Source organism: Coffea arabica, chromosome 5c (assembly GCF_036785885.1).
Source record: "Coffea arabica cultivar ET-39 chromosome 5c, Coffea Arabica ET-39 HiFi, whole genome shotgun sequence".
Lineage (NCBI taxonomy): Eukaryota > Viridiplantae > Streptophyta > Magnoliopsida > Gentianales > Rubiaceae > Coffea > Coffea arabica.
Genome location: NC_092319.1, coordinates 13,579,936 through 13,592,190, shown reverse-complemented (window position 1 = coordinate 13,592,190; position 12,255 = coordinate 13,579,936).

Sequence of the window (12,255 nt, the reverse complement as noted above, 5' to 3'; positions counted from 1 at the left end):
AATGTTTAATTCATGCTTGGTGATGATATGAGACGCAAATTTATGGATTATATTTTGATTTTTGGATGAATTGGTGAAGTTTTTATTTTTTTTGATGAATTTTCTGATTTAATGTGATCATGATGTTGTGATTGTTTATGAGGGTTGGAAATGAGGGGTAATGGCTCTAGGAGGTGGAAAAAGTGAGTAATTGCAATCAATTTATGTTTTGGGAGAAATTGGAAAAACTTAGGGTTCTTATGACTACATTCTGTCCGAATTTTTAGCACCATGTTAGAGGCCGAATTGGCCTTTGCTTAAAACATGAAAGTTGTAGGTATTGATGTGTTTGAGGTGCCTGTAAAATTTCAGATCATTTAGATTAGTGTAGAGTGAGATATGTCGATTTTACTGTTGCTGTTCTGGGTTGATCAGAATGCGAAAACTGCCCTTGTAATTGGCCTTTTGACTGGAATTGCTTTGGATTTAGATGTTGGTGCCTTCTTATAAAATGTAGCTGGATGTCTTAGCTACCATATGCATTTGGAATCAATGCATTTGGACCTGTATAGACTGAGTTAGACTAATTACAACATAGTGTGATTTGTACACCTGCGATTACGGTTCTGGTTTGGTATTCGGCATTTTTGACCTAGTTGTACTAGAATTTTGACTGAGTGGCCTTCTTCAACATTGTAGCCTCTTAGGTCCTGAATCTACCTGTAAAATTTCAGGTCAAACGGATTAGTGTATTCCGAGTTATAGACAAAACCCTCAAACCTGCTTGAGACGTTTGTTTGGGTACACTTTTGCATTTCAGTTTCTGCCGGGCATTTTTCCGTTTTGATCCCATTCGATTTGGATGTCGACTCCTTCATAAGAAGTTTAGATCTTAGTCTCGTCTTCGAAACGGTATAAAGCACGTCGAAATCCGAGTTCCGTAGCTCCGGTTATGATCGAAACAATATCACGCGTCAGAACTGATTTGTATTTGGACAGTTCTGACGGGTACTTTGGTACTCGAATTTTGTTCTGTTCTGAATAGATTCAGGTCTTGGCCAAAACATGAAAGTTTTAACCTTATGTTTCAGCTTTCTAATGCCTTTGGAATTTCTTGAATTGGACTTGTGAGCTGGGAGATATGGTTCAGTAAACAGACCCTGTTTGGCATTCAAAATGCAAATTTCTGGTACCGTTTTCCTTGATTTTAACCTACTTTGATTCAGATCTAGATTAAGGTGTCTTCACGAAAATTGTAGCCCTTTCTCATAGCTTCGAAACGGTGTCTCGTTCACCTTGATCTGATATTCCTAGCTTAACTTTTGAACAAAACGGTTTGAGATGGCCGATGTGGCCGTCCCGTTTGCCGTTCCGCGCGCGCGCGTGTGCCCCCTTTTTGCCGTTTTCGCACTTGCGCGTGCCAATTTTGCCGTTTTGCTTGTTTTACATATGTTAGTAGCCGTTTGTGATATATTGTGACACAATCTTCGATTTCAGACGGTGGTGAACTAGGCGGAGCCGGTGGGGCCCACTACTAGCCAACAAACGAAGTGATTTCCGCTTTTGTACTACTTTTGTATTTTGAGTAAGTATTCAGGCCGCTTTTGTATGTTAGTTGCTTATGTGATTCGATATGTATGAAGAGGGTACTTAGACGAGGGTGTACTTTATCGCACTCGCTCTAAACCCTAATTTGCGCACATATTTGTACATGGCTTATGTATATGAACAATTTTGGAACTAAAACCCTTGAGCTGGTGGCTCAGGGTGACTTTTGAATAATTTTGTGAATTTTGTGAGTTTGAGGTTGAACTCAATACCTAGAGGGACTATTCGAGCCGGTTAGGGCTTGGTCGAAGTCAGTCCAACTTGGTTTGAGGTCACCAAGTTTGTGAACCCGGTTCGCTGAGTATGTGGACCAATTTTGTGACCCGAGCTTGTGACTCAAGCTCAAGTTTGTGATTTCGTTCGCCTGGGCAAGTTTGTGAGGTGACTGGCCAGTGAGGGTGATAAGGTGTCGGTGGGTGTACAAGTGAAGTTCTACGGACCTTATTTATGGTCGACGGAGTGTCGACAGGAGATCACGCATGGCAAATGACTTGGCTTTGGAGCCACCCGTATCCTTATTATGTGATGTTACTTTTCTGCTTTTGCTTTACTCTTACTGTGTAATTGATGCTACATGAAATTTACGCTTTTGCCCCTGTTTACTTACTAAGCTTTTAGCTTACCCCATTCCTTTTGTTTTCCTTAGCAGGGGCCGACGCGGGTACGTTTGGGCACTTACACTAGTATAGTATAGTTAGACTTGCTTGTAATAGCGGACAATTAGGATGTTTGTTTTTATTGTGGTGGTTTGTATAAGGACCCTTCTTAGGGTCTACCTTTTGGTTTTGGTTGTAATTATGAGGATGTAATAGTTTGAGCAGGTACTTTTGGGGAATGTACTTATAACTCTTTTGGGATTGCATATATATGTATAGTACTCTTTTGGATTTTGCTAGCTTTCGTTGTTTTAAGTTTTGAGTCCTGGCGCTAGCTAGGCAGGCGGCCCGCCGATACCCTTGGGTTCGCCCTTGGGAGAAGTGGGGTCGTCACAGTTGGTATCAGAGCTTAGGCTTCAGATCTCTGTAGTGTATCCTAGGCTTGAAGTTTAGGATGCCGGACTGTGGGATTGGATTTGATCTGAAAGTTAAGCAATTGAGGGATAAAATATATAGCTGCTTCGCGTGGTCTCTGCGCGGAGTGAGCTTGGACTAAGTGGTGAATAAATATGAAGGACTAAGTGCTCGTTCGAGCATAAGCTGTGAATTGCAAATGTTATGGGCCTTTAATCTTTTCCGTGGTATTTGAGGATCATAAATAGGTACGTCGGGTAGGAATTTCAATTGTAGATAGTTTACTCTTGGGACTGGCCAGCTCGAGATGTGAATTATCTTATTTCGGATTCTTGTGCCCGAGTACTCTAAAGTTGAGGCAGTGTTAAGTACTTGAAATTTCATTTTGGAAACATGAACAGGCTTTGTCTGACTAGAATGAGCACAAGAGGTCAATGGACGTCTAGTTTGGATAGAAAGTAACGTGATAGATCGGACGGGGTTATTTATTTGAGACTGGGACGATTTCACCTTTTCTTTTGACTCGCCCGTATATAGTTACTACATGATGTTAGTATGTGTGTGTGTGTACATGGTTATCTGTCCAATTTGATATGTATTTGTGTAATTGATTATCTGTCTCCTTAATATGGCGTGTTATGTGCGTATAAGTTTATTTGCGTATTTCATTTATTAAAGTACCCTTTGGAAGAAAAAAAAAACATAGAGGGAAGACGTAGTCGCGGACATGGTCGTGGCCGTGGAGCCAAGCGGGGCCAAGAGTCAAGAAAAAGGGGAAACAACCACTGAACAAAACCAGGGACCGAGAGTGTCATTGGTATTTAGGAATTTATTATGACCCATTGTTTTGGCCAGCAGGCTACTATCGAAGGTCCAGCAACTCCGTGAGATGGCACATTGGGTCGAGATGTATAAGGAAATCGCAGTTCTTCGAGACGAAATAGAGGTCCAAAGGAGACTAGCCGCATACTGGGAAGGGCGATGGAAGCACGAGTATTCAGAAAAGATTGAGCTCTTGCACCAGAACTTGGAGCTAAAAAGGAAATACGAAGGGATTTCTGAGGAGGCCTTAACAATGGCACAAAACACTACTGCTATGGGGTTTCCAGAGGAAGCTCAAAGGACAGGAATTGCAAGGCCACAAGTAAATATCTTCCATGCAAAGAAAAGAGGTAAAAGGCCAGAACAGTGTAAGCGAGGTAGGCCAGTCGCTAAGAAGGGTCGTGGAGTAAGGGGTGTGAAAATTTTGGAGACACTTAAGGAGGATACTCCGGGAGGAAACCCAAGTGGAGAAGGACCACTGCATGATGTCTCACAAGAGGATCAGACCCCAATCGCTCTCTCATTTTGTGGCTACTGTAGAAAATCCAACCATATGGAGGTGGATTGCTGGAAAAAGGATGGAAGGTGTCTGCGTTGCGGGAGCACCGAGCATCGGATTGCTAATTGCCCTAGTTTATTGCGTGAAAAGAAAGGAACTCAGCCGCTAACCCAGACCGACCCTGGACCGTCAAATAGAGGAAGGACTGGAATGAAGAACCTCGTTTCTTCTGACTCTGAAGACGAAGAAGGTACAGGCCGTTGGTTACTTTAGATTTTGAAGGAAAAATTTCGAGGACGAAATTGTCCTAAGTGGGGGAGATTGTGAGGCCCCAATTCATTCTACGTTGATATATTCCTTAGTTGGGCGGTAACGTTTGGTTTTGGGAGTATTTCGGAAACCCTAGTTCTGTATTACTTCCAAGTTCGAGTGGTGATTAAAGTTAGTTAGGTTAATGTGTGTCTTAGTGTGGGTAAGTATAGGATTTAATCCATTTTGTGTAGGTTACTTAAGTTTAAGAAGGTTAGAAATCCTAAGTGAGCAAAAACCCTAATTTCCGGTTAAGATTTAAAACTCGCCTTTTCTACATTTTCTTTATTAGAAAAATTCCCCAGATAAGTTTTATGAGTAAATATAGTTTTTAGATGATTTTTCTAGTATTAGTTAGTTTTTGAGAAATTAAGAATATATATCGGACGTGGGACCCACTAGTGCGAAAAGTTCGGAAAAATTCGGCCAACTAGGTTAAGTTCTGAATACTGGATTTAATTTACCGGGTGTTATGAGATAATTGAAGGTTGAGATGTGGATGAGAGTGGAGAGAGACAAAGTGATAAAGATGCATTAAATAGGGTGACATGTGTCACCATTTGATTAAACCTTGTTTTGACTTTTATTCAACTTTTTTCCAAATTCTAAATAAAACCCAAAAAAAAATTGACTAAATATCTTCCATTTCTCTCATAGCTTGGCCGACTTTCTCTCTCTCAAAACAAGGAAGAAACTCTTCAAGTTTTGCTTCCATTTTGCTCCAAATCATCAAAACCAACCATTGAAACTTGTTTCTACTCCATAAAACCTCTTTATTAGGTGTTAGTAAGTGGTTTGGTGAAGTGTTTTGGCAAGCTAAGAGGACAAGCAACTCTCTCTCTCTTGTTTTACTAGGTGAGTAGTGATTGAACTTTCTCCTTCACCAAATAATGTTTAATTCATGCTTGGTGATGATATGAGACGCAAATTTATGGATTATATTTTGATTTTTGGATGAATTGGTGAAGTTTTTATTTTTTTTGATGAATTTTCTGATTTAATGTGATCATGATGTTGTGATTGTTTATGAGGGTTAGAAATGAGGGGTAATGGCTCTAGGAGGTGGAAAAAGTGAGTAATTGCAATCAATTTATGTTTTGGGAGAAATTGGAAAAACTTAGGGTTCTTATGACTACATTCTGTCCGAATTTTTAGCACCATGTTAGAGGCCGAATTGGCCTTTGCTTAAAACATGAAAGTTGTAGGTATTGATGTGTTTGAGGTGCCTGTAAAATTTCAGATCATTTAGATTAGTGTAGAGTGAGATATGTCGATTTTACTGTTGCTGTTCTGGGTTGATCAGAATGCGAAAACTGCCCTTGTAATTGGCCTTTTGACTGGAATTGCTTTGGATTTAGATGTTGGTGCCTTCTTATAAAATGTAGCTGGATGTCTTAGCTACCATATGCATTTGGAATCAATGCATTTGGACCTGTATAGACTGAGTTAGACTAATTACAACATAGTGTGATTTGTACACCTGCGATTACGGTTCTGGTTTGGTATTCGGCATTTTTGACCTAGTTGTACTAGAATTTTGACTGAGTGGCCTTCTTCAACATTGTAGCCTCTTAGGTCCTGAATCTACCTGTAAAATTTCAGGTCAAACGGATTAGTGTATTCCGAGTTATAGACAAAACCCTCAAACCTGCTTGAGACGTTTGTTTGGGTACACTTTTGCATTTCAGTTTCTGCCGGGCATTTTTCCGTTTTGATCCCATTCGATTTGGATGTCGACTCCTTCATAAGAAGTTTAGATCTTAGTCTCGTCTTCGAAACGGTATAAAGCACGTCGAAATCCGAGTTCCGTAGCTCCGGTTATGATCGAAACAATATCACGCGTCAGAACTGATTTGTATTTGGACAGTTCTGACGGGTACTTTGGTACTCGAATTTTGTTCTGTTCTGAATAGATTCAGGTCTTGGCCAAAACATGAAAGTTTTAACCTTATGTTTCAGCTTTCTAATGCCTTTGGAATTTCTTGAATTGGACTTGTGAGCTGGGAGATATGGTTCAGTAAACAGACCCTGTTTGGCATTCAAAATGCAAATTTCTGGTACCGTTTTCCTTGATTTTAACCTACTTTGATTCAGATCTAGATTAAGGTGTCTTCACGAAAATTGTAGCCCTTTCTCATAGCTTCGAAACGGTGTCTCGTTCACCTTGATCTGATATTCCTAGCTTAACTTTTGAACAAAACGGTTTGAGATGGCCGATGTGGCCGTCCCGTTTGCCGTTCCGCGCGCGCGCGTGTGCCCCCTTTTTGCCGTTTTCGCACTTGCGCGTGCCAATTTTGCCGTTTTGCTTGTTTTACATATGTTAGTAGCCGTTTGTGATATATTGTGACACAATCTTCGATTTCAGACGGTGGTGAACTAGGCGGAGCCGGTGGGGCCCACTACTAGCCAACAAACGAAGTGATTTCCGCTTTTGTACTACTTTTGTATTTTGAGTAAGTATTCAGGCCGCTTTTGTATGTTAGTTGCTTATGTGATTCGATATGTATGAAGAGGGTACTTAGACGAGGGTGTACTTTATCGCACTCGCTCTAAACCCTAATTTGCGCACATATTTGTACATGGCTTATGTATATGAACAATTTTGGAACTAAAACCCTTGAGCTGGTGGCTCAGGGTGACTTTTGAATAATTTTGTGAATTTTGTGAGTTTGAGGTTGAACTCAATACCTAGAGGGACTATTCGAGCCGGTTAGGGCTTGGTCGAAGTCAGTCCAACTTGGTTTGAGGTCACCAAGTTTGTGAACCCGGTTCGCTGAGTATGTGGACCAATTTTGTGACCCGAGCTTGTGACTCAAGCTCAAGTTTGTGATTTCGTTCGCCTGGGCAAGTTTGTGAGGTGACTGGCCAGTGAGGGTGATAAGGTGTCGGTGGGTGTACAAGTGAAGTTCTACGGACCTTATTTATGGTCGACGGAGTGTCGACAGGAGATCACGCATGGCAAATGACTTGGCTTTGGAGCCACCCGTATCCTTATTATGTGATGTTACTTTTCTGCTTTTGCTTTACTCTTACTGTGTAATTGATGCTACATGAAATTTACGCTTTTGCCCCTGTTTACTTACTAAGCTTTTAGCTTACCCCATTCCTTTTGTTTTCCTTAGCAGGGGCCGACGCGGGTACGTTTGGGCACTTACACTAGTATAGTATAGTTAGACTTGCTTGTAATAGCGGACAATTAGGATGTTTGTTTTTATTGTGGTGGTTTGTATAAGGACCCTTCTTAGGGTCTACCTTTTGGTTTTGGTTGTAATTATGAGGATGTAATAGTTTGAGCAGGTACTTTTGGGGAATGTACTTATAACTCTTTTGGGATTGCATATATATGTATAGTACTCTTTTGGATTTTGCTAGCTTTCGTTGTTTTAAGTTTTGAGTCCTGGCGCTAGCTAGGCAGGCGGCCCGCCGATACCCTTGGGTTCGCCCTTGGGAGAAGTGGGGTCGTCACAGTTGGTATCAGAGCTTAGGCTTCAGATCTCTGTAGTGTATCCTAGGCTTGAAGTTTAGGATGCCGGACTGTGGGATTGGATTTGATCTGAAAGTTAAGCAATTGAGGGATAAAATATATAGCTGCTTCGCGTGGTCTCTGCGCGGAGTGAGCTTGGACTAAGTGGTGAATAAATATGAAGGACTAAGTGCTCGTTCGAGCATAAGCTGTGAATTGCAAATGTTATGGGCCTTTAATCTTTTCCGTGGTATTTGAGGATCATAAATAGGTACGTCGGGTAGGAATTTCAATTGTAGATAGTTTACTCTTGGGACTGGCCAGCTCGAGATGTGAATTATCTTATTTCGGATTCTTGTGCCCGAGTACTCTAAAGTTGAGGCAGTGTTAAGTACTTGAAATTTCATTTTGGAAACATGAACAGGCTTTGTCTGACTAGAATGAGCACAAGAGGTCAATGGACGTCTAGTTTGGATAGAAAGTAACGTGATAGATCGGACGGGGTTATTTATTTGAGACTGGGACGATTTCACCTTTTCTTTTGACTCGCCCGTATATAGTTACTACATGATGTTAGTATGTGTGTGTGTGTACATGGTTATCTGTCCAATTTGATATATATTTGTGTAATTGATTATCTGTCTCCTTAATATGGCGTGTTATGTGCGTATAAGTTTATTTGCGTATTTCATTTATTAAAGTACCCTTTGGAAGAAAAAAAAAACATAGAGGGAAGACGTAGTCGCGGACATGGTCGTGGCCGTGGAGCCAAGCGGGGCCAAGAGTCAAGAAAAAGGGGAAACAACCACTGAACAAAACCAGGGACCGAGAGTGTCATTGGTATTTAGGAATTTATTATGACCCATTGTTTTGGCCAGCAGGCTACTATCGAAGGTCCAGCAACTCCGTGAGATGGCACATTGGGTCGAGATGTATAAGGAAATCGCAGTTCTTCGAGACGAAATAGAGGTCCAAAGGAGACTAGCCGCATACTGGGAAGGGCGATGGAAGCACGAGTATTCAGAAAAGATTGAGCTCTTGCACCAGAACTTGGAGCTAAAAAGGAAATACGAAGGGATTTCTGAGGAGGCCTTAACAATGGCACAAAACACTACTGCTATGGGGTTTCCAGAGGAAGCTCAAAGGACAGGAATTGCAAGGCCACAAGTAAATATCTTCCATGCAAAGAAAAGAGGTAAAAGGCCAGAACAGTGTAAGCGAGGTAGGCCAGTCGCTAAGAAGGGTCGTGGAGTAAGGGGTGTGAAAATTTTGGAGACACTTAAGGAGGATACTCCGGGAGGAAACCCAAGTGGAGAAGGACCACTGCATGATGTCTCACAAGAGGATCAGACCCCAATCGCTCTCTCATTTTGTGGCTACTGTAGAAAATCCAACCATATGGAGGTGGATTGCTGGAAAAAGGATGGAAGGTGTCTGCGTTGCGGGAGCACCGAGCATCGGATTGCTAATTGCCCTAGTTTATTGCGTGAAAAGAAAGGAACTCAGCCGCTAACCCAGACCGACCCTGGACCGTCAAATAGAGGAAGGACTGGAATGAAGAACCTCGTTTCTTCTGACTCTGAAGACGAAGAAGGTACAGGCCGTTGGTTACTTTAGATTTTGAAGGAAAAATTTCGAGGACGAAATTGTCCTAAGTGGGGGAGATTGTGAGGCCCCAATTCATTCTACGTTGATATATTCCTTAGTTGGGCGGTAACGTTTGGTTTTGGGAGTATTTCGGAAACCCTAGTTCTGTATTACTTCCAAGTTCGAGTGGTGATTAAAGTTAGTTAGGTTAATGTGTGTCTTAGTGTGGGTAAGTATAGGATTTAATCCATTTTGTGTAGGTTACTTAAGTTTAAGAAGGTTAGAAATCCTAAGTGAGCAAAAACCCTAATTTCCGGTTAAGATTTAAAACTCGCCTTTTCTACATTTTCTTTATTAGAAAAATTCCCCAGATAAGTTTTATGAGTAAATATAGTTTTTAGATGATTTTTCTAGTATTAGTTAGTTTTTGAGAAATTAAGAATATATATCGGACGTGGGACCCACTAGTGCGAAAAGTTCGGAAAAATTCGGCCAACTAGGTTAAGTTCTGAATACTGGATTTAATTTACCGGGTGTTATGAGATAATTGAAGGTTGAGATGTGGATGAGAGTGGAGAGAGACAAAGTGATAAAGATGCATTAAATAGGGTGACATGTGTCACCATTTGATTAAACCTTGTTTTGACTTTTATTCAACTTTTTTCCAAATTCTAAATAAAACCCAAAAAAAAATTGACTAAATATCTTCCATTTCTCTCATAGCTTGGCCGACTTTCTCTCTCTCAAAACAAGGAAGAAACTCTTCAAGTTTTGCTTCCATTTTGCTCCAAATCATCAAAACCAACCATTGAAACTTGTTTCTACTCCATAAAACCTCTTTATTAGGTGTTAGTAAGTGGTTTGGTGAAGTGTTTTGGCAAGCTAAGAGGACAAGCAACTCTCTCTCTCTTGTTTTACTAGGTGAGTAGTGATTGAACTTTCTCCTTCACCAAATAATGTTTAATTCATGCTTGGTGATGATATGAGACGCAAATTTATGGATTATATTTTGATTTTTGGATGAATTGGTGAAGTTTTTATTTTTTTTGATGAATTTTCTGATTTAATGTGATCATGATGTTGTGATTGTTTATGAGGGTTGGAAATGAGGGGTAATGGCTCTAGGAGGTGGAAAAAGTGAGTAATTGCAATCAATTTATGTTTTGGGAGAAATTGGAAAAACTTAGGGTTCTTATGACTACATTCTGTCCGAATTTTTAGCACCATGTTAGAGGCCGAATTGGCCTTTGCTTAAAACATGAAAGTTGTAGGTATTGATGTGTTTGAGGTGCCTGTAAAATTTCAGATCATTTAGATTAGTGTAGAGTGAGATATGTCGATTTTACTGTTGCTGTTCTGGGTTGATCAGAATGCGAAAACTGCCCTTGTAATTGGCCTTTTGACTGGAATTGCTTTGGATTTAGATGTTGGTGCCTTCTTATAAAATGTAGCTGGATGTCTTAGCTACCATATGCCTTTGGAATCAATGCATTTGGACCTGTATAGACTGAGTTAGACTAATTACAACATAGTGTGATTTGTACACCTGCGATTACGGTTCTGGTTTGGTATTCGGCATTTTTGACCTAGTTGTACTAGAATTTTGACTGAGTGGCCTTCTTCAACATTGTAGCCTCTTAGGTCCTGAATCTACCTGTAAAATTTCAGGTCAAACGGATTAGTGTATTCCGAGTTATAGACAAAACCCTCAAACCTGCTTGAGACGTTTGTTTGGGTACACTTTTGCATTTCAGTTTCTGCCGGGCATTTTTCCGTTTTGATCCCATTCGATTTGGATGTCGACTCCTTCATAAGAAGTTTAGATCTTAGTCTCGTCTTCGAAACGGTATAAAGCACGTCGAAATCCGAGTTCCGTAGCTCCGGTTATGATCGAAACAATATCACGCGTCAGAACTTATTTGTATTTGGACAGTTCTGACGGGTACTTTGGCACTCGAATTTTGTTCTGTTCTGAATAGATTCAGGTCTTGGCCAAAACATGAAAGTTTTAACCTTATGTTTCAGCTTTCTAATGCCTTTGGAATTTCTTGAATTGGACTTGTGAGCTGGGAGATATGGTTCAGTAAACAGACCCTGTTTGGCATTCAAAATGCAAATTTCTGGTACCGTTTTCCTTGATTTTAACCTACTTTGATTCAGATCTAGATTAAGGTGTCTTCACGAAAATTGTAGCCCTTTCTCATAGCTTCGAAACGGTGTCTCGTTCACCTTGATCTGATATTCCTAGCTTAACTTTTGAACAAAACGGTTTGAGATGGCCGATGTGGCCGTCCCGTTTGCCGTTCCGCGCGCGCGCGTGTGCCCCCTTTTTGCCGTTTTCGCACTTGCGCGTGCCAATTTTGCCGTTTTGCTTGTTTTACATATGTTAGTAGCCGTTTGTGATATATTGTGACACAATCTTCGATTTCAGACGGTGGTGAACTAGGCGGAGCCGGTGGGGCCCACTACTAGCCAACAAACGAAGTGATTTCCGCTTTTGTACTACTTTTGTATTTTGAGTAAGTATTCAGGCCGCTTTTGTATGTTAGTTGCTTATGTGATTCGATATGTATGAAGAGGGTACTTAGACGAGGGTGTACTTTATCGCACTCGCTCTAAACCCTAATTTGCGCACATATTTGTACATGGCTTATGTATATGAACAATTTTGGAACTAAAACCCTTGAGCTGGTGGCTCAGGGTGACTTTTGAATAATTTTGTGAATTTTGTGAGTTTGAGGTTGAACTCAATACCTAGAGGGACTATTCGAGCCGGTTAGGGCTTGGTCGAAATCAGTCCAACTTGGTTTGAGGTCACCAAGTTTGTGAACCCGGTTCGCTGAGTATGTGGACCAATTTTGTGACCCGAGCTTGTGACTCAAGCTCAAGTTTGTGATTTCGTTCGCCTGGGCAAGTTTGTGAGGTGACTGGCCAGTGAGGGTGATAAGGTGTCGGTGGGTGTACAAGTGAAGTTCTAC